Source organism: Varanus komodoensis, unplaced genomic scaffold (genome assembly GCF_004798865.1).
Source record: "Varanus komodoensis strain SLA01 unplaced genomic scaffold, ASM479886v1 scaffold4, whole genome shotgun sequence".
In the NCBI taxonomy this organism is placed as follows: Eukaryota; Metazoa; Chordata; class Lepidosauria; order Squamata; family Varanidae; genus Varanus; species Varanus komodoensis.
The window spans coordinates 19,793,628-19,820,760 of record NW_025335941.1 but is presented as its reverse complement, the minus strand read 5'-3'; the positions used below and the strand labels follow the sequence as shown (position 1 = coordinate 19,820,760).

Below are 27,133 nucleotides of genomic sequence, written 5' to 3'. Positions count from 1 at the left end.
GGATTATGCAAGCTGCATTGAGATGGTGGTACAGGGAGAGGACAGAAATCGTTCATTTTGATTGCTGGATGAACCCCTTCTAAAAATCTTACCCTGTACTTGTTATACTTCATGGATGTTTTCATCTGAATTATGGGAAAAGCTGTCTGTAAGGCTTAATGAACTCAGTACATAAACAGGAATTAAATAATAATAAAAAAAGGTGAAACATATCAGGATGGCTTCTGAACCAGCCTTTTGACTATTGCAAAGAAAATTCTGCCATATTTTCTTAGCAAAGACTTTCAGCTTTGCTTTCCTTGCTGCCAGGAAAATGTCTTATTAAACCATAGGTGGTGCTTACTGAAATTGCTCATAGCTATAATATTTGGGTTGATGAGAACTGTGTAACACCATCTCTGGATGAAATATATATTGAGTTGATGGGGTGAAGGGGAAGACAGTAGAAGTGTTTTCTGATTTCACTAATAGTGTGGGACCCTGACAGGCAGCCATTCAATGACTGTCTTGTTGCTGGAATGGACTTTGCTATCAATATCATGTCAGTTTTTTAGAAAGAAATGGCAGGCCTCAGGGCACATGTTTATCTCTTGAGTCTGTGATAAATATGAAAAGGTAGCAGGCAGATGTTGCTTTCAGAAAATGTACCACCATGGTTTTTCCATACCCTTATTTTTCATTACCAGGACAATGTCAGAAATGAGCTTTATCACACCTGTTTTCATCAGGTGTAATTTTTCTACAGCTGCCTTTCAAATGACTTTGTCACTGTATTTCACCACGCAGGATCAGAAAAGACAGTCATTGATGAATAAACTACAAATATGTCTTGACATTAGTAAATGAGCTTCTGGCAATGCTTTGTCCTTTCTTTACTGTTGCCTTGAGAAACTAGGCAGTTCATCTATAGTATCAGAAATACTTTTGCATGTATAAACAGGTTTCTACTGAGCTCAGTTTTAAAGGTCATTTGGTGCTTCAGCATCTGATAGAGGTTAGTTGACATGTATTTTAGAGAACAGGTTAACTAATGATGATAGATGACAAGTGTAGGAAACTCCCACTTTGATTCAGCACCTTCTGTTTCCTGAAGTTAGTACTGTAGCTAGGTAATGTAACCTGAGCCCATGAATTTAATAATCTTACATGGGCCTTCATTAGACAGCCATGCATATTACTTCAGTTGTGAAGCACACAACTTTTCTCCCCACTTTCACTTCTATCCTATGCTTCCAAGTGACTTCTACATCTGTAATATGCTCAATCAGAAACAAAACAAAATAGAAACAAACAAAACCAAGTCAGTTTTCCAATCCTGCAAACCATGATGAGTAGGAGGATATAGGAGGCGGGAGGGAGGGAGGGAGAAGAAAAAGACTGAGACAAAGTGATACTCTAAGAATTTTGCATTTATATTCAATTTGTTTTCATTGTGTGCCATCAAATAATCTTCAATAGATGGCATATCATGGCCTTCTGAAAGCCATCTGTAATGTCCTGTCCATGACATCTCCATTCAGCTCTCCTGAGTTCAAAACACTCCTTCCTTTATGGAGTCAATATATCTCACATTTGATCTTGTATTTCCTCTTCAACTTTCCCAAATACAATTGTCTTCTCTAATGAGCCTTGTCTTCTCTTGGTGTATCTGAAGCATGTCAGCCTCAGTTTTGTCATTTTGCTTCTAGGGAAAGCTCTGCTTGATTTGATTTAGGACCCACTTGTTTGTATTTCTGTTGGTCCAGGGTCTTCACAAAGCTCTCCTACAGCTCCATGTTTTGAACTCATAAATTTTATTCATGTCAGATCTCTTTGTTGTACAGTTTTCACACCAGAATACAATAGTTGGGATTACCTTGATCTAGGTCTCCAGTAAAATGTTGCACACTTGATTATCTTTTCTAGTTCCTTCATTACCGCCCTTCAATGCTCAATCTTCTTTGTATTTCTTGGCTTTAGTCTCCCAGCTTCATGTCTGATTAGAAACTGGATCGCCCAAGTCCCAGCCCAGCATTCTAAGCACTGCACTATAATGGAAATGACAGTGAAGGAGGTAGAACATTTCCCTTTGGACAGATTTTTTTTTTCTAGGAGAATGATAGCTAAATGGAACATATGTATTTTGGGGGCAGGGGTGTGATATAACTGAGAGAAATGGGACTCTGACAGTGGTAGAACCCTTATTTAGAAATCAGTTTCTTTGCTTTCATGAATGGTAGGAGAGGGAATGACATGGATGATGTCCCTAAATTCAGTGTTCCTATCTCTGCTGACCCTCCCAGGGGTCCATTCCTAACATTCACACATTGGGTCAATATTTTACAGTGCAAGTACATCCTTCTTTCATATCTCTACTAATTAGTGAAGGTTTGAGAGCAGAGGCAGGAAGGGAACAGTGACAAAAGAATTATTGATTCTCTGAAAGGGGCTATAGAAGGTAGAGATTTGAAGATGAACAATTTGAACAGAGGGGCAAGCTAAATGAGTCAGAGAAATACATGTTGAACGTAGAGATTTGAAAAGCTTTTAGAGTGACTTTAATGTGGACTTTATTGTGGACATTAATGAAACAGGGAGAGGATGTGAAGAGAAGAGTAGCTGTGGGAAGAACTCCTGGTTTGCCTCCTTTCTGCTCTGTCAGGCATGAAATAACTCCTTTTATCCCCCATGCCCCGTCTGGGCTTCAGTGTGAGCTGGGATTTTCCTTCCATGGTGCAGCCTGGGAAGAAACTGTTCTCCTCTTTCAAGTCAGTTCAGGCAGAAACTTAAAAAAGATAGTGGCAACAATGTTGTGTGATGGTGGTGGTGGATGGTAGGTTGTAAAGGCTTCCAGGACCTCTCATGGGACCTGCCTTTCATTTCTTTATCGCCTTTACTTAAATTGGACTTTGCCAATTAGTTACTCACACTTCTAGTACTACTAACTTAGTAAAGTTCTTTTCTAAGACAGACAATGATGTAATGCTACAATATTCATTATTCTGTCTCTGTTGATAAGTTACTTCATCGTGTATGTGTGTGTGTGTCACAAAGTGTGTATATTAAGGACAATATTATGGTTTTCTGTTTGTTTCTTTGTTGCTGTTGCTGGTTTGCTTGTTCAATATATTGACATTGGCATAGTTACCTTTCAGTTTCGCTATACTATGATCAATGCTGTGTCACAACCTGAACCCATTCAAGAACCTGAAACCATAAAGAAATCCAAAGAAATGTACATGATCTGTCCTTCAATACCTCTCAGGTACATATTTCTGTGAGAAGGTAACAAAGTAATGAGTCTGATTTTCAGAAATGCAAACTTAGCCTTAGCCAAATGAGAAATCAAATTGGTGAATAGCTCCAAATCCATGTTTCAAGGTGTGCTTGCAGAATGCATGGAACTTGAAGACTATGTTCATTAAATGCAATATAAAAGTGTACTGGATGCATGATATACTGTGGTACCTTGGCTCACAAACTTAATCCATTCCAGGACTCTGGTCCCGACCCAAATTGGTCATGAGCCAAGTTAAACTTCCCCATAGGGTTCAATGTAAATAAGGTTAATCCGTTCTGTAACTATTTTTTTTTTAATCAGAAAAATGTGAAGCAAAGTGACAAAGAACAACAAAGATTGTGGCCATCTCCCCCACCCCCCCCCTAAGAATGAGTGTCGCCATCTCCCCACTCTCCCCCAGAATGATCGTGATCACACCCGTCATCATGGCACGCTGGGGGAACAGACGGCACGATTGCGGGTACTCTGGGGGGGAGATGGGTGCAAACATAGGCACACTGGGGGGGGGAATGATGGGTGTGAACGCAGGCACACTCAGGGGGAGAGATGGGCACGAATGCAGGTGCATTGGAGGGGGGAGGGCCAAGATCGCGGTTGCAAACATGCAGGAAAGATGGGCACAATTACAGGTGCACTTGTGCAGGAAAGACAGGCACAATTATGGGCATGCTCATCCACTTCCCCACCCCCACCCCCAGCATGATTGTGGCCATCTCCCAACTTGGGGGAGGTGGGGAGATGGCCATGATTGTGGTCACCACCCAATGTAGAGTTCGCAACTTGTGTCAAAATTTTTATGAAATTTTTGTTCATGGCCCGATTTGATCATGAACTGAGGCATTCGTGAGCCGGAGTACCACTGTACCTCCAAGTAAATGAGCTTTAGCCTTACATATTATACATAAATGTCTCTTATAACACAATGTACTCCCAGTCATGAAAGTGCTTCTTAAGAACTGAGGATGCCAATGCAAGGGTCAGTGGAGATCATGATTAATGATGACTTCAGCTGTGACAAAGAAACATGGGAAAGAGAAAGTGCATGTGTGAGTGGAGTTTGCTTTGTTTTTACTGAACCTGGGATATGACTTTTTCCCGTTCATAATGTCATTATGCATTATAAACTGAGTACAATATTTCTTCTGTCAAAACCAAAATGGAACTTTTTTGATGTACAGATAAGGAAAAAAGTTTGGGACTTGTAGTTTTCTAGGATAGCCTACTACTTGGGACTGACATTTAGCTCCCTAGAAACTACATCCTGAGCCCCCTGCATTCTCGTCACAACAACTTTCATATACAAGGATCCCTGAGATGGAAATAATTTTTGTTTTGCTTGCCAGTTAAAGGACATATGTGGCAGTGTCACCCCCAACACCACCACTGGCTGGGCACAGGAATGTTACCAGTGTGCCCAGGCTTGTAACCTCATCCAAATTTGGGAACCTAGGTGGGATATGTGTGGGGAAAATTATCCAAATCTCCAAATTAAAGGAGAATATAGACTAAAAGTTAATGTATTCTTTCTAACTGGGCTCACCCATGGTTCTCTCTTCCTTTGTTTTCACCCCTTCTGAATCAATCCCTCTGCAGTCACACTGGCTGCCTATGTCAGGACTGATTTTTTATTGCTCTCTACCCAGAGCTGCTTCAATCACAGATTGGATTCTGGTCCAAACCAGCCACAGCATAATTCCCAGCTGTTAACACTCAGTAGCAAGGAGCACCAGTCAAACAAGCAAACAAAGCAAAGCAAGCTAAGCTCAGGGAAAGAAGAAGAAATAAGAAAGCAGTCCTGGGGGCAGATAGCAGCAGATGAAGCGGAGGACTAGATATCTTCTTTCAGCCAGTTAAACTCACACTGCTCGGTTGTTTCTGCTCCTTTGTGCTATTTAATATCAACATGAATCCCCCAGGGGAAATCATGCAGAGTTTTGGGGCTGGGTCTCACCAGAATGCTAATGTTACCCAGTACCACTCTCTGGGCAAGTTGATACCAAGGAAGCTGGGAAACTCCTGAACTGTTGCCTGGGCACAGACTTGGACCGAATGTAGGTGAAGAAGTTGAGGCTCAGACAGAAAAGAGAGCTATATTGTTTGTGGATTGAAAAGCTAATCTTAGATTTGGGGTATGCCTAAGACTGGATGGGGTGGAATTTTCTTTAATGGATCAGATTTACGTCTTGGGTGCACTTCTAGACCTGGAATTGCTCATGGAAGGACAGGTAGTTGCTGCGACCAAGAGTACTTTGCCTGCTTCAATTGGTACTGTTAACTTCTTAGAGCAGGCAAATCTGGCCACAATGACTCATGTTTAATCACTCTCCCTGCCCCATTTCTATTATTGTAACATGCTGTCCTGTGATTACCCTTGGAACGTGTCAGAAATCACAGCTAGCACAAAATGCAATGGGCATTTAGCCTTCTGACTCATGCTTTGTTGACTCTATTACATCTGCCTTGTATCAGCTGCACTGACTGCCAGTCTATTTCCAAATGCAATTCAAGGTGCTTGTGCTTGCCTGTAAAGTCCTAAACAGCTCAAGGTATGGATGGGTGAGAATTTTGTTTTGGGTTTGCTTTGCTTTTTTGTAACCAAGTGTGGGATAACTTAAATAAATAAATAAAAGTATCTATTTATTCATCTATGGCCAGAATTTTGAGATACTTGCTTTTTAAAGTCTGTCTTTAAATCCCTATTTATTCAACCTTGTTAGTACTTAGTTCTTCTCACACTGTCTTCATCTTTAACAGCCATATGGGAAGCTGGTATGTCATTGTTCTGTCAATAATGGCAATAGCTGTAACTATTGGATTTGGCTGGTGAAATTTAATTTTAAGATGTTGGTAAGAATATAAATTGTTTATATTTTGGGTGGGAAGAACTTGAGATTTAAGAACTTCGAATGCAGGAGCTTCGAATGCAGAAAATCATTAGATTCACCTATCCCTATCCTGGGGTCAGGATACCTTCTCTCATGTGAACATGCCATTCATAGTTGAAAACCTTCCACAAATGCTTTTCTTCTTCCCTGAACACCAGGGAAATTTATGTTGTAGGAAACATGGGAAGGGTTTCTCTATAGTAACACGGAGAATGGCTTCTCTGTGGAACTTTCTCCAAAAAGAAGTTAGGTTGGCTCCTTCTTCAATCAATTTTAAGTAGGCTATTAGTCTTTCTTGGTTTGTTTCATATAGCTGGTAACATGCACAGCTCTGCCCTTCATTTTATGAATCTCTTCCATTCTTCTTTCTGCTGTTAATGATGCTTTAAATGCATGGCGTTGTGCTTGTTGTATTAATTATAGGTTGTTGTGTAGGTCCTTGAAGACCTTTTGGGGCTAAAGGCAATATATAATATCTAAATATTAAATAGGGATAACAACAAAGCCCCAGCGTTTCTTTAGTTCAGATTAAAGTGCAGTGCCACAATTCAGGATGGTCCACATAAGTCTTGACTGTTTGGTATTTACAGAGCTGCAGCATCTTATGTTTCCTTATTGAATTCAATGGGTAGTTGTGTTTTAGTGCATCCCCAACAATGTTTGGTAAGGAGCAAATGTTTGCTTTTTACCAAGATCCATTTGCTCCATAGAATTTCCTTCTATCATCTGGCTGTTTTGGGATCTGCAGTCTTCACGCTGTCCAGGGCTGCAAAAGAAAGTCTTGTAGCCCTAAATTATGGGCTGAAAGCAACTTCATAAGAACTTCTCTAGTTTGCTCCTTGGCTTCCTCCCTTTTACAATTTAGGGTTGTGGATACTTGAAAATAGCTGCCCATAACGCTGAAGACAAGTCATAGTTCCAAATCCTTTCAGTACGTCTCTGCAGAGCTCTCATTTAGTCTGGGTGATTCCCAACTAAAAGAGAGAAAGATAGAGGGGGAGGGGGAGAGAGAGAGTTGTGAAGCTGATGAAAGAGTGACTGAAAGGCTGAATATGGGTTTGGTGGCTGGAGCAAGGGGAATAGCTTAGCTTATTTTTAGCTAATCTGCTCACCTGTGTAATGATCCAGATGAATAGGAAAAGTCAAAATTTAATCTTTGTAACCTAGCTTCATTCATATTTTTCATGAGAGATGAAATAACAGCTAATGATATAATGAAGAATGCACAGCACATCTATAAAGTTGCAGGCTCAAAGTCCCAAATATATATTTTTTGATAAGAAAGTGTACTGCCTTTACTATTTTTAGAATGTGCTGTTCAATACAGAGTCATGCCATGTACCACTTTGAATTCTATACATATCAGCACACAAGAAATAATAGAGTATATGTTAAATCTTTTGTAGTTTTATCTCTTTTTAAGTAGCTGATATGATTCCAATCAAAGGTACTGCCTTACCAGCTTTGTTGCTTTCAAACTTCTTATTCTTCAAATTAGCTAAGGTTTATTAAAGCTGTTGTCAAGGTGCTGTACCTAGCAATGGTTCATTAGTTCAGATCAGTGCTCCAGCTCCTGGCAAACCACCTCATTACTGCTAATATATGACTTGCAAAAGGTGCTGGAGAGATCAGAATTCCAGCACATTCAATTTCTTTTGCCAGCATTTATTCTCTGGTATTATTCATGCTTAAACAAACCTAGACAACTATCAAGACCATTTCAAACACTTTGCCAAAAAAAACTTTAGGAGGACAAAATCTGGAAGATGACCCTTTGAACCAGTGAAAAAAATGATTGTCCCATATTTATTTCACTTACTACCATCCTATACGCATACTATATTATGGAGATTCTTGGGCTTATGAAGAAGTTCTGAAAAATCCACCTTTATCAGATAATTTGTAGATGCCAGAAGCTTCATATTCCCAAAATGGTGCCCACTGGCTCCATGTTATCCATAAGGCCATGCTAAGCAGCATGCCAGGCCCCAGATCCTGCAGCTGAGAGCTTAGATTTGCCTTCTGCAGGTCTATCCACTATTTTCTTACTTGTCCACATCTTATTCCATTCACCAAGGCCTCCTGACTCACAATGCTAGAGTGGGTGCTTTGGGAAGGCACAAGGTCCACTTCCACATTCAGCTGGAAATGGATAAAATTTTCTTGTTTACAAATGATGTAGCTATTCACAACTAAGAGGAAACACATTGTTCATGATTTTTTTGGCCATTTACCATACTTGTGTTTGTGTTCCAAACTGTTTACTCATGACATGCAGAAGTGCACAATTTTGCAAGTGAACATTTTTTTTAGTATCCTCTTCAAACATTTAATGCATTAGCCTATGAAGAGAAAGTACACATTTTTAAAAATGCATTTTCCCTTTTCATTGAAGAAAAAATGCATTTTTGTGTCCCACAAAAAAAAAAAAAAAAACCAATTCAGTGAAAAAGAAGAAAGGGGGAGAAGAGAGTGAGAGAGGGAGAGATTGAGAGAGCAAGGGGAGAAAGGGAAATGGAAAGAGAAAACTAGAAAAAGAAAGAAGTCTGCAGGAATACAGTTGAGGCTAAACAAGCTTCAGGGAAGAATCTTGAACTCTATTATGTTCACCCATCCCTAGGTCCATCATAAATATGGATCTAATCCCAGATTTCTAGCTTTATTTCACTGTTACAAGTCAATGGAGCGAAATCATTAGGTGGAGTAATTTAATATAGAGAGATACTCAGATGGCTGAGTATGGTGATGCCAAATAAAGAGCGACCAATATCATGCAGATAGCCGAAAGTGAAAAACATGATGCTCATAGGCTAACCTTGAGCATTTCAATACCTCCAAGCCTTCACAGAGCTGTAGTTATCATAAAATGAAATTATAGCATGGGTTTCAATTAACCAATTAAAGGAAGAATCCTGTACAGGTTTAGATAGGTTGGGGAATGCTGAAATTGTGGGTCCTTTAAAAAAAAATATCTAAATTTGCATATGCATTTATGCTTTTTATCATGTAAGCTTCTCAGAGAGCCAGTGGCTAGTGGGGTGGCATACAAATTGAATGAATAAGTAAGTAAGACAGAGCCCAAAATAAATACCAGTCTGCATTTGTGTAACAGTAAGCAGAGTTTTTTTTCGAGGAGGGATCCATGCTATCCACATTTTATCTTCCAAAAAATCTGGAAAAGGAGATAGAATTTATTATAGAAATACAAACACAAGATGGCAGTGCCACTCTTTAGTAATATCTCTTAGATAACGTGTTTCTTTTTGCCCTTACCTTTGCACCCATGACTCCCATTTGGTGGTAAATAAGTCTTTCCTAATATACTTGCTTAGCCATAATGCAGTTCTACAACCAGATTTTTTTAAACATAACTCTTTGGTATTCTTCAAAATTTACTATATTTTCAGAATATTGTATACTCTTTGATCATGAAGTTATATCAAATAGCAAGTCAAGAAGCTAAATATCAGCCATCATGGAGAGAAACAGTGTCTTAGTTACAGTGATAGCTTGCATTAATCTGAAATTTGGCTAATGTGTAAAATTCCTCCAAAATTTTACTTCAGCATTAATCCTAATTTCTGAATGCAGTTAACAAATGACATTCATTTCTTTTATCAGCAGAGCTAGGAATACTCAAAGAAACTATTGCTGCCTTAAATAACATAATCCATATATTATACTGCTTTCATTTGTTTATTATATTTATATTCCATCTTTCTCCCATTGTGGAACTCAAGGTAGCTACAGGTTCCCTAGCTGATCTCTTCTCCAAGCTCAGACCAGCCCCAGACCTGATTTGCATCAATATGGTAGATGCATTATTGTCTTTATATTAGGACACCTCAAAAGATCACAGAAAATGAGTAAGCTTTTGAGATCCCCAGATTTCTTCAATAGGTCAGATGTTACAAAAAGCAGGTTAGTGAGGCAGGATGGAGGGAATAAGGGCTGACATAATGTTTGAGTTGGGATGATATAAATCAATTCAATTTACAGAATTGGCTCTGCTATTTGATGGCATGTTTTCAGTTTTAACATTTAGAAAAAGGTAGTAACATTTGTTGATCATCCTTTGTGAAATCATAAAATTCAGCTATTCCCAGGTGAATCAGACAGGCTCACTGGTTTAGTTTTCTGTCCCCTCTAACAATGATAATAGAGGAGTTTGATATTTTAGTTTCAAAATCCATCTCTTTGTGCTGAAAACAGTGACTGAAGTAGACATGGTGGCAGCAGACCCATGTTTCAGCGCCTTAAGTGATAACGATAGAGGGTTACAGCCAGCAACAGCACTGATTGTTCAAAGGGGGCTGTTAGGATGAGCACTTCCAAAAAGAGGACTGGAACATCAAGAGTCCTGAATATTCTAGGTATGAAAAAAGAAAGATTTGGAGAGAATGTTGAGAGTGGAAAGACAAAAAGTATAGGAGGACCGTCTGACTTTCAGCATGCTGATACAAATGGCTTTTCCCCCAGTGGATAGTTGCTGTCATATGAAGAGAAGGGACAGTGGGCCTCTCCAAAGTTGTACGCACATGCTCATTTACTTCCATTGTGCATTTGCCTCCTGTTTACTCAGTCTCGTCCTGTTGTCACTTCATCAGTTGTGGAACTTCATAGTCAACTACTTCTAAAAGATTGGGACCAACTGTGGGATTCAAATCATGAGTGACCAAGGAGGCACGAAACATACTTTATCTGCAATCTTTTCCACTAGCAGACCAGGGAAAGATGCTGTAAAAACTAACCTGACCAAATCAAGTTAGAGTGAGACAATTAAGTAATATACTTTAATAGATGGAGTGGAGAATACATTCCTAGTAGGTCCTCTGAAAATAGCTAGGGGTGAAATGAAACCTTTTCTTGAGTGGAAGTCTTCCTATGGACTGATTAAATATTGCTCATTGAAACTCCTTGTCTGACAGGCAGCAGAAATAATGGGTCTTTTGGGATGGACTAGTGCCATCTTATTTCATTTCTATAATGCCCAATGAAAGCTCTGAATGTTTTACAACAGGTAAAATCACAAATGCAAGGTAATATGAAATCTCTAACATACAAAATTGAAAAAAAACTATTTAAAACTGTGAAAAACAGTTAAAATAGCAGGGTGAGGTAGCTGACACGGTATTTCCATCATCTGCCATTAAATGCTAGTAAGTAGAAGAAAATCTTAAACTGTCACCAAAAAGACAGTTGGAACAAGGTGAGTCTTAATAAAGAGAGAGTTCCACAGTTGTGGGGGTACTACCAAAACAGTGTTCTTCTCCCTTGACACCCTCTGAGCCTTCATATAGGAAAAGCCACTTAGAGGATGGTCTCACATGCTCATCATACCAACAAGCTCAGTTCAAATCAGGTCAGACACTCCATCAAATGCTGGAGTGGAAGATTAAAATCAGTGCCTTTATTTGGACTGAGAAATATATAGGCAACCAGAGTAAGTGGACTAGAACTGGAGTTACATACTCAGACTTTCTGGTTCCTGCCCTCAACTATCTACTGAATTTTGTAGAAGCAGCAGTTTCCAAACAGTCTTCAAGAGCAGCCAAGTGTAGAGTGCACTGCAGTAATCTAACTTGGTGTTACCACAGCATAGTCTGCTATTTATCCCAGTGTCAGTTGGGATATAATTTGGCTACCACATGAAGCTGGTAGAAGGTATTCCATGCCACTGAGGATGGTTTAAGGAACAAAAAATGGTGTGTGGGTACCGGATACAGAATAATTTACCTTACCTCAGTCTGTAACCCAAAGTGAGCTTCCCTGATCAAACATTCACTGAACCAAAAAACACATCATGCTAATTGTATACCATGTTGCTAAAGGTAATTTTTATTCAGTCTAGTGTGAAAGTATGCCAACCAAATTCATAGCAGGTCTACCACACTCCAGGAGAGGATGGTTACATTATGTTTACTTGAAAACCCCTGATCTTTATTGAAGTGCAATAAAAAAAAATATTTCTATTAATGGCAAAAAGTAACATTAGGATTATAGAAAGGGGTTCTCTCAGACTCTTCTGTCTGAATTTTATCATCTTCCCCTTAAACTAATTACATTTTGCAATTTAAGAGGGAGACCAGAAATTTTCATCAGCAGTGGTTGTAGTATGTGCTTTCAGATTTCAGAAGGATATAATTGCATTATAGAAATGTGTTTGGAAATCATCAGAATTATATTGATTTAAAATTGTAATGAGAACTGAACCTGCTTATTCTTCAGGTAAGTAGTATTTCTTCTGATAAATCTTTAATCTAATCAGGGAAAAGAGACATGAAAAGAATTCCAATTTTGAAGCACCTGTAACATTTTTGGTTTTACACATGGCAGACATAAACATCATATTATTTTGCTTATATTTTATATATCATCAATATTCAAAGCCATGTTCATATATGTAACAAAATAATGAAGCAATGAAATGCAATCAAAACATTTGAAGAAGCCAACATTTGTTCAAGACTCCACTGTATTTACAAATTCTCTTCTGCTCCCTTTTGTGGTGTACATTACCCAGAAATTCCCGTCAGAGATGTAGTTAAATACTAGTTTTCTTCCATCATTCCCAAATCCGCTAATTAATGATGCTTAACTGTGTGATGGCTTGTTTATTTGGATTGTTATTATTTTGTTCTTTTGCAAATGACACATCCATTATATTCTGTTAAATATTGACTGCTACTGCATGTCAGATACTGCTATATGTGCCTTCTTTATTATGTTTATACTATACTTTTGCAGTGAAGATGGTGTCCCAAACCATTTACAGCATGTAATGCTCATTACTTAGTTGCACATTAGAATGTTAGGGATATGTTGGGTGGTATTTGTGGCTTGCAGCTCTATTTTTATAGGTTGCTGTTTGTTTGTTTGTTTGTTTCCCTTCCATTTTATGTTGCTGCAGCCGCTGCATGCTTGGTTATTTTATGTGTTCTGTGCATTTTTCATTAAAGCCAGTTGCTGAACCTTCATTCATTCAGTGATGACTGCAGAGAGATGCACACCCTATTTCTCAGCATTTATATATCAAATACATCAGCATCTGCTGAGCCTGGCACACCACCAAGAATCTGGTGCTGTTCCATCTCCTGATGAAAGAACCAGCACCACCATGACCTCAGAAGCAATTTCTATGTTGGTCTTACTCCTGCTCCTCAGCACTTGATTGCTTCTGTGCTTCTGTGAACTCCTTATGAAACCAGAATGGCTATTCTCTTGGAAACTGATTCCTACAGACTGAAGAGCGCTGATTACCTTCCTCAGAAAGCATCCGCATAGTAGCTATCAGGAATGCAGGGAAGCTAGCAAGAGCTGTCAGTTGACCTCTGTATGTCTCATCTGACAAATGGTAATACCAAAATCTATTGCCACCATCCTTGCAATTGAAGCTTACCATGGAGACAGAAAACTTCACAAGTTCATGCCTGCAGTGAACATACAGCTGTTTGTATAGCCCTCAGTTAGAAGAGATAGAATCATAGAGTTGATGGGGACCATTTAAGCCATCAAGTCCAACGGCCTGCTGAGAGCAGGAACACAGTTTATAGTTCATCTCTCAACAGGCCCCGTCAGTTTGGCTAAGGATCAAGAAATCTAGGAGCTGTAGTCTGAAACATACGAAGGGCATCCAGTCAGTGAAAGCAGATAAGCACGGTATGTCATCTTCAGGTGCCAACAAATGTGGACTGTTAAATGTCAGATTCTATCGATTACCAAGTCGGCTGTCAAGTAGTGAAAGCCTTTACCTGCAAACTGGCATGTATGAACAAAAGTTGATACAATAATATGTCTGAATGCTGATGGTGAATTTTGAATACGTGATGCTTATTTGTGCAATGAAAGAATGTTCACCATCAAAATTGATGATGATCTAAGGGCGGAAAATGTTTGCTAGCAGATTCAGTACAGTTTTAGCCAAGGTTGCATGAATTGGATATTTTTTCCTAGTAAATTAAACGTGTACACATATTCAAGAGGTCGAGTAGAACTTTGCAGAGATTGATTTCAAAGGTGAAGCCTAAGCTATGGCCCAGGATTAGGTGCATGAGCATTTGTAAATGTTATTCTTACATGTCCTTCTAGGAAAGCCATGACTGTGAGTTTGGAAGATTATATTTCCATTTTTAAAAAATGAAGGAAACCTAATGTTTAATCTAAACACACATTTATTTTTAAGCCATTAACTAATTTAAAAACTATAATTAGTTTGAAGCAGCAACATATAAATTTCAAACTACTGTTTATGAATGTGGATTTCTTCAATAAACCATAGCAGAGGTTAAGTTTAATGTTCAAACCTTAGGCTGAATGGTGTTTCATCAAAAGCTGATGTGATTTCTTCTGAACTCATGGCCACACTGGAGAACTAAAGAGGCTCTCAGACCCCTTTTGACCATGGTTCTCTCTGACTGCACATGCCCAAGGCTTGCTTAGAGTCACTCATATAATGTTAAGCCCTGGTTTATCACCAAGTCTGAACTCAGCTAGAGTGCCTACCTAAGGAACCCTTTTTGCACTATTGGATTCCAATTTTTTCTCATGGCTAAGTATACTTGGGATTCCTTCCAAAACCTTTATTCAGATATGACAGATGTTTCAGCATTGAAACATAATTTACTTCCATTTCAAGTTTCCTCTGGTGAGATTAAGTTACTCAGTACTCCCCAAGGCTTAGTGCTTGAGAACTTCAGCATTTTCTTTTGGCAGGAGATATCCTTCCTACCAGTCACTGTGCATCGTTCTAAAAATTCTTCTGATTATACGTAGTGGAGCTGTGTGTAATATGCTCTTTAGTGTTAGCACATGCATCCCTGATTTGGATCAAAACCTTGCTTCTCTGTGAGGTGAGGTACCTTTTCCTTTGCATGTTTTTGAAATTCCATACCTTCACACATGCAGGTATATTTAAAAATAAAATCTGCTTGAGTTAATGGAGATTACCATTTTAATCCCCTGCCATGGTTGCATGAGTTGAACTCATGGGGTGGAGAAGATGGGTCATGATAAGATGGAACTCCACACTCTGGAATACTGTATTCCCAATTTCACTTTTTGCTATATACCTTTACACCGTTGTAGAGTTTCTCTCTGTGTGATTAGAAGAACATTTAATTTGGCTCTGAGGCAATATAATAGTATAATAATATAATACAAATATTATACTAGGATATTGAGAACAAATCTGGCTTCACGTGGCATATTTGCCATGTAAAAATGTCTGCCATGCTTTGCAAGCATGGTTTTGCTTTTTAAAACTCTTCAAACTTGTGCTACCTTCTAGGTCAAGATAAATTCCAGATTCTGCTTTTTATTATTTGTACAGAAATGTACATTATTATTGCCAGCATACAATTATCACACCTTCACCTCTTTTAGTTAAAAGAAACATACTTTTTACCAAAACATTCTATTCTGAATCTCTTTTTATGTAGAAAAAAAATGTAGTAATAGCTATACTCTAGTTTGATGACGGGTGCTATAAAAGAAAGCTCAAGTGGGTTCAGTGAACTGGACCTAGTTACTTGTATTCGGCTTGGATTTTAAATGGAGGAAATCACAGCTTGGAATGTTGTTTGTCACATTATAACAGTGGAAAAGTAAAAAATATCGGCAAGGAAAAGTAACCTGAACTATACTATTAACATGAATAGGAACCAAAAACAGTTGAATATATGTTCAGACATGGGTTTTTTCTCTTGAAAAACATTTTCCTAAATATTATGCATTGTAGTGGTTTGAATGTTGTAGTAGCACTGGGTAGAAGCAGGTTCAAAAATCCTTAGATGACTCTTTCACAGCCTAGAGGCAGTGGGCATCACTGTACTCTATATGGAGTACAGGCTTCTTGTCCATTAGGATACCAAGAAGCTGAAAAGGCTATCACTTGAACATTTTAAGGCTGCACGAAAATTTTTGCACCTACAGCAACAAATGGGGACAAGCAAAAGAGACACATAGTCATCTTCTTGGATGATAATGGATCAGAACCTTAACTGGTTACAATGTACATAATATTGTAGTCGCTTAGGGTCAGGATCTATTCAACGAGCTAGTTGATTTTCTCCTAGGCAACCTGAGGAGTGATGGAAGTATGATTCCTGTGGGCTCCTGCTACCACTTAGTATGTGGTAGGCATTCCAGCTTAGTAGGCCCTTGTGGCAGGGATGGGAAACCATTTGTTTCTGAGGACACAGTAGTGGGGAATGTAGGTTTACAGCAAGAGACACCATTCCTTTGTGGAGGGGGCTTGGAGAAGTGGCTGATACCACATGTAGGCATTTCTCATATGCTCTAGGAGCAGTTGCAACCTACCATGTAGTATTTCATTTGTTGGCTGCCCTACAAGAAGGTACAGACTGCCTTCTGCCTTACATACTCTTTCCACAGACTTTGTGGAAGCCTGCACTTTTAAGCAGTTACATTAAGAATAGAGCTTATTTCTGTGGAAAACATTCCTTGAATAGTTTATTAGGGCTAGCTACTCTGAAGTAGAATAAAATTCTTGTTTGGCATAGCCAGGCTTCTACAGAAGAAAAGACAACTACAATATTATATGTATAAACTAAGGTGTATAATGTTGTTGTTGTCATTTTCTTATTTTAAGCAAAAATCCCCTGCAGGACTGAATACATTAAAGCTTGTCAAACTTACTGAAAAGTTTTGAAAAGGTAATTTCACTATTCAGCATGGATAACTGTTCCCTGTTACCACAACCTGAACACACACTTATTTCATACAAAAATAGTTATGTTCAGAAGAGCTGTGCAGTTTTGTGTACATTTGTTCAATTCATTTCCAATTTAAAATATTTCAAAACTTCAACGATGCCTCTGACTCTGAGGCTTTTCTTACCACCTCGCCACACACACACACACACACACACACACACACACACACACACACACACACAGAACTGTGCATGCCTGTAGACTTTTTCTCATATATCTATATCTATTGTCTTACTCTGGCAGTTAATTCTTGTGTGTGGCATTGCTAATTGTGCCACTATTTCATTGTACTTTGAGACAGACAGACAGACAGACAGACAGACAGACAGACAGACACTATTTTTCCTGATGCCTGATTACTTGAGGTGAGCTGCAGATTAAAGAAAAATGGTGGATGGAATTGTCTGCACAAATATATTCACAGACCAGGGTGTTGGCCCAACTTCTCCTGTAGTTCCCCTCAGTTTTATGTCTATGTCATCAGGTGTGTGTGTGTGTGTGTGTGTGTGTGTGTGTGTACTCTGTAGTCAATAGCTTTAATATGATTTTGTTAGGAGGGAGGGGTTATGCTACATCTCTTACAGGGTGGTCTTAATTGCCTTTGGCAGTCTTTTACCTACAAAATCATCTGCCATCAAAGACAATAAACACATCGTTGTTTAAATATCCCCTTTGCAGTGAACAGATGAAATATTTGAGGGTACCCATGTATATAATGTAACTCCAAGTGATTATCAATAACCGCTACATCAGGTGTATTTTATTGTTTCTTACCATACACCGCTGATATAGAAATAATAGATATGTTGGTGGTTAAAAAGAACAGTTACTGCTTTGCCTTGAGGCGAAGAAGATGTTAAACATTAGAGAAAGAAATGCTTTCTGCACAACTATTTAAAACTTCCTTTGCCCTGAGCCATTCCAACTGATACATGGTTTTAGATGTAAGTATAGTCCTTGTGTGGTCAAATGTTAAAGAATAGCTGAAGGTGCAATTACAACTTACTGCTTTTTATGGACTTTTATTAATTGATTAAGCTACCAAGTACAACAAAAATATCACACTCAGTGTTATCTAGAGAAACCCTGCTAATAAAAAAGTCAAGAGTAAACTTCTTTGAAATTAATCCACCAGCATTGATTTTGTTGTTGTTTTGCCTTTAAAGGAAAAAAAGTAATTCTATCTATCTATCTATCTATCTATCTATCTATCTATCTATCACTTTTGGAGAGTGAAGCTCTGCAAGGCAGTATTTTGATTTAGAGCAAGACTTACTTTACTTGCATTTAAAATCAGTGATTCCTGATTTCTTGTGGCATTATCATCTATGACAACTACACCTACTTTTATTAACATTATGGTATTGAACCCTGAAGCTCCTTCAACCACTAACAACCACCAAGGGAAATGGAGCTATTTAAGTATCAAGTTATTAATCAGATATCCCCTTGAGACTCATAGTCCATTGAGTAACATGAGTCCCTGGCTAGCCAAATCCTTTGTGAGAATAAATTGGAAGCCAGAATGTTTTAGAAATGTGAATTTTATATCAATTTCCATTGGAAAAAAAAACCTTCAGCTGGTAGACCTGAGCAAATTGCCTTGTAAGTTTGCCACAGTGGCATGCAAAGACTCTGAGGAGCTGGTGGGGTGGGGAGCAAGTTGAGGTCAAGGATTTGAATCTCATCCTCTGGGTTTGTTACATTCATGCCTCATCCTTTCCATGTATGTGTGTCAGGTTAGCCAGGACTTGAATCTGTAACATTAAAGTATTCTTAGTTGTGAGTTACCCGAGGCTGCCAAATGGCTATCTTAATTCCCCCAGGCTCAAAAACAAGTTATGAGTGAGAGTGTCAACATTAAATGACACTGAAAGGTGCTTGAGGAAAAAATATTTTTAAAAGAGGTCTACATTTCCTCATAAGCTTACCTGAAACTTTCCCCTGAACCCCATTTTCTCTTTCCAGGTGGCTGCACTGGTTGCTGCACTTACAGCAGTAAAGGATGAAAGTAGGTAAAGAAGCATGATGCTCCCTTCTCACTCACTCCCCCACTCCATCCCTCTCTCTCACTCTCACCCCCCTCTCCTACATCTCCTTTCTTCCTCCTCCTCCATCACACATTACATCTAGAACACATAGGACTACAACACCGTCTCAGTACCAGAGATCCTGGAAAATGTTATTTTCCCAAGGAATCTGTTATAGATATTTGCAACAGCCAATTCAGAAAATTCCATTTCTCAATGTTCCTGCAACTTGGAACATACCATAGCAGCATTTTGTCACCCAGGAAGCATATGAAGTGAACAGAGATACTGTGTGAGAATGACAAGCTTATCTCTACACTTCTGCTTCCACAGTGTTAACCACTAAAACTGTTGTGGAGGGGTGGGGTAGGATGAGATATTTTATTTGGATCAAATGGAAGAAGTAGAAAACTTAGTGGAAAGCATTATAAATAGCTAAAGGTTCTAGTTTGGTCCAGACTATTACAGACTTCATCACAATCTTGTATGTCTATTCATAGTTCATGGAGCTTACTCCAAGGTAACTGTGTATAGGATACCACTTTTAATGCAGTCGACATCTTAGATAGCAATTAATTAAAACTAACATCAGTGCATTTATTTTTAAAGTACTAAAAATGTGAAGAATTGAATAACACTTGAGCTGAGAATGTGAGAAAAAATGACTTCTATTAAGAAAGTAGTCAGCTAGTTTAGAAGTAAAGTGGGAGTTGACAGTTGCAGGTGTTGTATACTTCAGTGGAAGTCTTTCATGAAAAAGAAGAAATATTGGGCCTTCAAGAAAATAAAAGCTGGTTAGATGGTTTATGCTAGCACACTTCCAAAAGGTTCAAATTCTGTATTTAGTCCATATAAAGGAAAATGAGAGCCCATTGATACATATTATATTAAGTCAGACTACAGTTGTGTTAATGACACTCTATATTTGTGTTTTTGGAAGTGATAGGAGAAGAGATGGGAATATGTGCTAGACATTGGTGCTGTACTTACAGAGGAACATTAGGATCACATATGATAAAGAAGGATTGATCTTTCATAGCATGAAAGGATCTTCCTCTAAAGATTGGCTAATTTGTTGTTTGTTCTCTAGCCAGGCTGATCAAAAGATCTGTGAAGGAAGGATTGAAAGCCACTCTTTCCCCCCAGTTTTGGGCCATTGTGCATTTGCAACAAGAGCAAATTTCATCCTTACTGTAGAAACATACAACACTGATGAGTCTATGATCAGTTTAATGTTACTTGAATGTATGCCAAAGGTATATATCGTGGGAAAAAGGTAATGCTGCATTTTTTTCAGATTGAGCTAATACTTACATATTAAAGTTCAGATACACAGTGAACTGAATTTAAATGTTAAATCTAGTACTTTTGGTAACTTTGTAACACATGTTATACATCTGCAAACAATGCAAAGAAGGTTTTGCCCCTACCTACCATCATCTGTCAGAGTCTTCTACTAATATCTCAACTGAAAGTACCCACATGTCAAAACTCCACAGGAAACTCTACAAGTTCCAGGTCTCCATGCCAGTTCCAGAGGCACCATCACCATCCTTGGATGGCATGACTCAGATACAGGGCACTGATGCTTTAACTAAGGCCTGATCTCTTTTCAGATGAAGCATGCCATTCTGCAGAATTATTTCAAGCTGTCTTCTTTCTTCAGTAGGCTTCAGGAAGCTTAGGCCATAATAAATGTGTCACTGCCTCATTTTTGTTTGTTCTTTGGATAGCTATTTCCTGACCTAGGCCACTACTGGGGAGGGGCATTGGATTTGTCCGAAGCCCAAGCTGAACTTGATTGTCACAGATCATTTTGGTGTTTCCCAAAGTGAAATACTCTTCCCAGTGTATAAAGCAATGTTTGAAATTTTGCTTCAGTGAGACAGTCAATGTGTTGCCAAAACAGCTTGCCTTCAGTTTTCAATATGTTAATAAGGGACTAACTGATGGACAGGTCTATTTTCTAATCACTGGGTATATTTTACTAGGAAATTTCTACATAGTATGCTTGGGATATTGCAAAGATGGTGATACTTCCAGTGCCACTAGGCTTCAGGATGGAAAAAAAGCCATAAACCAATTTGTAGTCATAATTTCCTAGTCTATGTACCTAGCATTATGAAACTTAAGAGGTGTCTTGCCTGGCAACACTTTTATCTGTGATGTTGCCATATAAAATTTCCAAAAAGCATTATGTAGGAGGGAAATAACTCAAATTTCAGGAATCCTTTCCACAGGAGTAATATACCTGCAATGTATCATCCATACATTATTATTATTATTATTATTATTATTATTATTATTATTATTATAACATTTCTATGCCGCCCGTTGCCGAAACCTCGTACATAACAATCAGAAAACAAAGCTATAGCCATCTTTTAAGTTTCTCACAATAGTCAATGGGACACTCAAGATAATGGATTTCCAGTTCTTGAATAGGTTTGGTATCTGAGTCTAACTAGACAGCCAACAAATCTTACTGAGCAATATTGGATTAGGGTTAGAGTTAAGCTTAGGGCTAGAGTTAGGATTAGAGGTTCAACCCTAACCCTATTCCTAACCCAAACCCTTTCTATTTTTCAAAGTGATGAAGCTGTGCCTGAACTGACTATATTTGCTACCTTTTTGTCATCCCCCAAGACTTCTGATGATGAAACATATCAGCTCCAAAGGAGCAGCTTTCCCCAACCATTTGAATGGCTTGACTGATATAGTTTATGCTTCTAGGTTCACATCACCATTCAAGCCTTCATTCCTTCCTCATAGTGTGAAATGCCATAGAAAGAGAAGGCTCAAGCTTGAAGCTTAGCACTCTTCCTCCTCTATCTATCCATAAATATATGAGTAAACTGTATTAACAGGTTTACTCAGGGATGAGTCCTGGATTTAGGCATCTGGTTTCTCAGGGATTTCAGGATATGAACACAGGCTCTTGAAGCCCCACTCAGGAAGAGTCCCTAGCTAAAAAGCCCCTGATATGCCAGGCTCTGGATCAGCCATTATTGCTAAAGGTTCTGTGGCCCAAGTTGTTTTGCAGTACCTCACATCCACAGCTGCTGCTCTCATGGATCCAGCCGGCTATTCCTCTTACAGGCAAGGACCCATATTGCTGATCAGGATGTGGGTCACAACACTGAAGCTTGAATAACAACACCAGCACTGATTCATGGTTAAGGCTCCCCAATGTTCTAGGATGGTATTGCATTCTCACTGTAAACTGAAACACTTGCTAGGTTTTCATTTGCTTTTGGACAATCCAGATTGCTAGCTTTCTTGCCCCAGGAAATATTTATTTATTTATTTATAAAATTTGTATGCTGTCCAATTACGAAACCTCTCTGGACAGCTAACAGAATAAATAAACTGAAGACCCACTCTGGCTGAAAATTAATAAAATACAATAAATCCATTTGACTCCAGGAAAACCATTTTGATTTCAACCAGTTCACAGGCCTAATTTACAAGTGATTTCTTATTTGTTTTGCCTTTGTTTCTTGGAATGGTGATTTATCTGCTGAGGTTCTTGCTGCTTTAGTTTTCAATATTATACATGACAAGCCTTTTTTTAATGGCTTTGGCTTGGTCCCAGATGAACTAAGTTAAGCATAAGTTAAATAAGCTTTGCACCTGGAAAAAATTACCACACAGAACCTGGTTGTCTTTGGTGTTATACCTACAGCTCCATTTGCCATTAGCAGTGCTTTGAAGGACTCAGCAAGCCTGAGACCCAAGCTGCTTATCTTCTATATTGGCCAAGGTGGAAGAAGTCAAAATGTCATTCATAATGACTATAATGTAAAAACAGGTTGGCTTGAAAAGGCAAAAAGTATTTTCCATCAGCTTGAACAGGATGTGCTGATCTGCTGAGGAGAAAAGCTGCTTCTAATGAGCACTTTGCCCTGAAGATCTTTCTTCATGCTTAAATTACTGGGTGATTTAATGTGTCGCCTAAAGCTATAGAGACATTTTTTATACTCTGGAAAACTTGTCCTGTCTTAAGGTTGAATAAGCAGGTCTTATTCACATAGGGATACGAGAAGGTACTGGAAGGACATGTTAATATTTGAACAATTACTCCCTGTGCATAACCTGTAAAGGGAGGAGTAGGCTAGTACCTGGATTTAATGAGAGGCTATTACATTCCTTGTCTTCAATATATTCAAGTGTTAGGCTCTAGTAGAGGAAGAGAGAGAATAAAAATAGCATAACATTAAACAAAGTGAAAAAATCAATTAAAAACCTTCTGGTTTAATATGTTTTATTAATAGCTTTCTATGTGTATTTAGGGTCCAAAATGCAGACAGCTACTTCCAAGGACCAAGCCCTTTACAAATGCATTCTTTTGACAATATAGGTATAGTATTGTATCCTATGCTGTGAATAGTTTGAGTTGTACCACTACCTTGGAGATGGATGGCTGTTGCAGGGTGGTGAGGGGCCTAAGTCTCATGTTTTTCTGTTCACTGGAATATCCACACTGAAGCTATCATGCAACTGAAGCTATTATTCCCTGTTTTAAGTACCCAACTTGTAACCTATATCCCAGTCTCCAGCACAAGAACTGCCAGCAATACTAGGCATGGTTGGGTCCCTGTCAAGGGTACATACCCTAGCAAGGGCTGACTGACAAAGGCCTCTTGGAGTTGCACATCCTTTTAATCATTGCACCTGGACAAAGAGAAGAAGAAGCAGATGCCACTGTTTGTTCTTCTCCTGGCAACTAATCAAGTGGTGGCATAAAGTAGATTGTGGTGAATTGTTAGACTCATTGAGAGAAGGGGTGCCTTGCCCAGGGGCCCTTAAAACCCTGAACCTTCTGGGTTGTTTTCTGAATATTTGCTATGAAACTCTAATTTCTGTTTACACTGGTTTTAGGTGATTCACCTCTCACACAGGCACACAACTGTGGCCCTGTATAAAAGTAAACTAAAGAAAAGGAGGGAGAAAGACACATCTTCCTTGAATGTCTGACTTCAATTTTGTTCCTTCTGTAATCATGGAACTGAATACAGGGCTCTCAAAAAGCGCGGGGGCGGGGGGGGGGGGAAAGGAAGAAAAGGAAAAGGCAACCTTTAGATTAATGGATGTGTGGAGACTGGCTCAACTATCTTGGAATGTCTTAATATTTAAGAGTCTAGGTCTGATTCTTAATCAGGGAGCAATGTTTTCACCTCCAGGACTGTAGTGGAAATTTCAGAGCCTGGGAACTGAAGCAGGCTAACTCTGCAAATGATTACATGACAACAGGGAGTCAAATTTCCAATTTGGACCAGTTGCCCGATAAGGCTTCATTTAACACAGAGAAGTGAGGTTCTGAAATGCTGGAGATTGGGCAATGGAAAGATTCAAGTACAAGGGTGATTGCATGTGTCATCAAGTTTCAGCTATTAGATTTTTCAGGAGGAGGAGTAACTTTTCCTCAAGTGTTTTCTGCATTTTTATAGGCTAAATGTTCAAGTCAGGAATGGTGGTCAAAGGAAAGGCATAAGTAGCCTATGCCAGTATTTAAAATAGGTCCTAGCTGATGGGACAGTATGGTAATCTTCACTCTTCATGCTTAGCTATCTACCAGGTCTGAATGTGCTTGGTTATGATAATTTAGAATTAACTTCAGGTATGTCAATCTTTTACAGGGAATTGCAACACTGAAAGGATTTTTGCTTATGATTGTCTTTCTGGAGTAGAGTTGAAGAACCCCTGCTGTGAAGAAGCCAATTATCTGTGGTGTGCAGTTTAAGTGCTGCAAGATATTTCCCAAGTCTTTGGAATTTGCTTCTATGTAACCTATCTACAGAAATAAAAATATGAATGCAAAAAAGAGTTTCATGTTGAATTCCTTGGGGAGCAAGGTAACCATGCCAGGACATGCAGGTGGTCAGATCAGAGTTTTCAGTTTATGTACCAGATGTTTCTTATTAGTAATTATACATTAAAAAGCATATCCTACAGCTAATGGACCACAGAGCGAAAATGGCAGGACAGATACTAAGGAAAAATGTGGTATGTTTTGGAATACATTAGAGAGGGACAGATATGTCACACTTGATCTCATTCAGGTCTCTTTTCTTTACCTCTGAGCTTGTACCAGTTCTATATAATTTCCCCTACCCCACCGTGTAAGAATTTCTGTGCAGTGTTTTATTTTATTTTCAAATGCACACATTTTATAGATGAACATTCATTGACTAACCTACAGAAGAGGTAAGAACATGTAAGACAACTTGTAACACAATTGTCTCATTGCTTGTTGAATAAGGCTGACTTTAACCATTGTTTTGTTGTAGGGAAAAGTATGAACCATGAGCTAATAGCCATGTTGGTTATTAACTTTTTTATACGTTTTTGTCTTTAGTTTTTTCTTAGAGACAAGGGAAGGGTTAGTCTGATATGTAAACAATGTTACCTATGTGTTCTTATCTAATCACCATTTTTCTATTGTGTTCTATTTTCTAATTAGGCATTTTAATCAAAACTGAAATTTATTAAAAATAACATTTGATGTGCTTTTTCATTTCATCTACCTTTTCCTTATACATCATTAATCTCATCATCTTTTGGAATATTTACTAAGACTACCATCTCTTCTTTCTTGTGTGTGTTTTTGCTTAAAGCTTTCTGGACAGGAATTTCTGGACAGTTTTTAATTAAATGTTATATTCACTATATCCCAGTCACTCAGTTTGTGATCAGCACATTCTCCGTGTTTCTTTTAGTTCTGTTCTTGTAGCATCTGTAGTAATACCAGCCAATACTGCTAGGACAGCTGCTGTTTTATTTTCTCAAAATTTTCCAGATTTTGCAGCAGTCCAGAGCGTCGTGGATAACAAATGATGGTGTCACAAGGCATACAGTATTCAGAGAGAATAAAATAGTAATCACCAGGGAGTAGCTACATAGAAGAACTACATAGCTCCTGCAGATAAATAAATATCCATGAAAGAGGTAAAGGAAAACTACCCCATTATATTGCTCTGAAAGTTACTTTTTAAAGTAATTTAATTATCGCTCTTTGGTATGGTCCATTTCTGATTGCAGTCATAGGAAAAAAGATATAACCATCTGAACAGAACCTGGGAGTTGCTAAGACAGACTGGGAGAATGGACATGAACAAATCAGCTTGTTCCTTAGTACTAACTAACAAGAATGTGCTGATCACTTATCAAGCAAATGGACTGCAATGAGAATAAGATGTAAATAAAAACTGGCAGGGAAATTCCTGTCCAGAAAGGTTTAAGCAAATGCACACAGGGAAGAAGAGGCAACAGGGTCATTCCTGTCCTCAGACTATTTTAATAGAATAAAAGTGAAGAGCAAAACAAGGAATATGATCTTAATGAAGGAATGATATGATTTTAATAAATGTGATTTTTTTTAAAAATAAGGAAATGAATTATGCTTTTAATAATTTAAATAAATTGAATTAAAAATTCTACACTCCCACATGTTTCATTTAATGTGTACAAAAGACTGAATGTGATAAAATGTCTTTACGCTTCTGGATTTAATATGGATTTTAAGCTTATCTTCTTTTTGTGGCTTATGTCTCTGAAAATGAACCATGAATTATTTGATCATTAAAACCAAGTATCTGTGACTGTATGTGTTAGTTTTGTGGGTTTCTTGTTTGTTTGTTTCAAATAATCATAGCATGTGAGTATCAGTTACTCCATTGTTTTATTTATTAGTACCTTGATATTCTTCCAAATGCAAGCAATGCTGTCACAATGGCTGAGAGATCTCTTTAAGGAACAGTGTTTATGGGCTAACTTGTATTTTAGTTTTGGAGAGACTGTACAGGTTTTGAAGTATTCCGGGCATCAATTAATGGTTTTTCATACATTTTCAGCACTGTAGAGATAACTCAGACATGAGGATATGTTATACCTTGAAGGGATGGTATCTTTAAAGAATATGTCAAAGATTAGGAGATGCATCACTGACCAGGCAATCAATTTTACATAGCCTAGTCAGTATTTCAGATGAATAAAACAGATGAAAAGTTCTGAGTATTTTCTACTGTGCATAAGAGTAAAAAAAAGAAATTCTGGGTTTTGCAATTTAATGTTGATAGAGAAGAGTTATATGTAAACTGTACTAAAAATATACCTGAATATTTAAAATATTTTTAAAAAAATAAAACAGCAGTACCTGGATCTTAAATTCAAAGGAACACGACAATTTCATGCTTTCATGTACTA

General features: G+C 38.2%; 1 long non-coding RNA gene across 1 annotated transcript; it reads left to right on the top strand.

Moving 5' to 3' along the window:
• The first annotated feature begins 5,707 nt into the window (after positions 1–5,707).
• Positions 5,708–26,377, top strand: LOC123029529. Its single transcript, XR_006415932.1, has 3 exons — positions 5,708–5,826; positions 18,867–18,909; positions 24,568–26,377. It is a non-coding gene; the product is annotated as an uncharacterized LOC123029529 (long non-coding RNA).
• Positions 26,378–27,133: the final 756 nt, after the last annotated feature.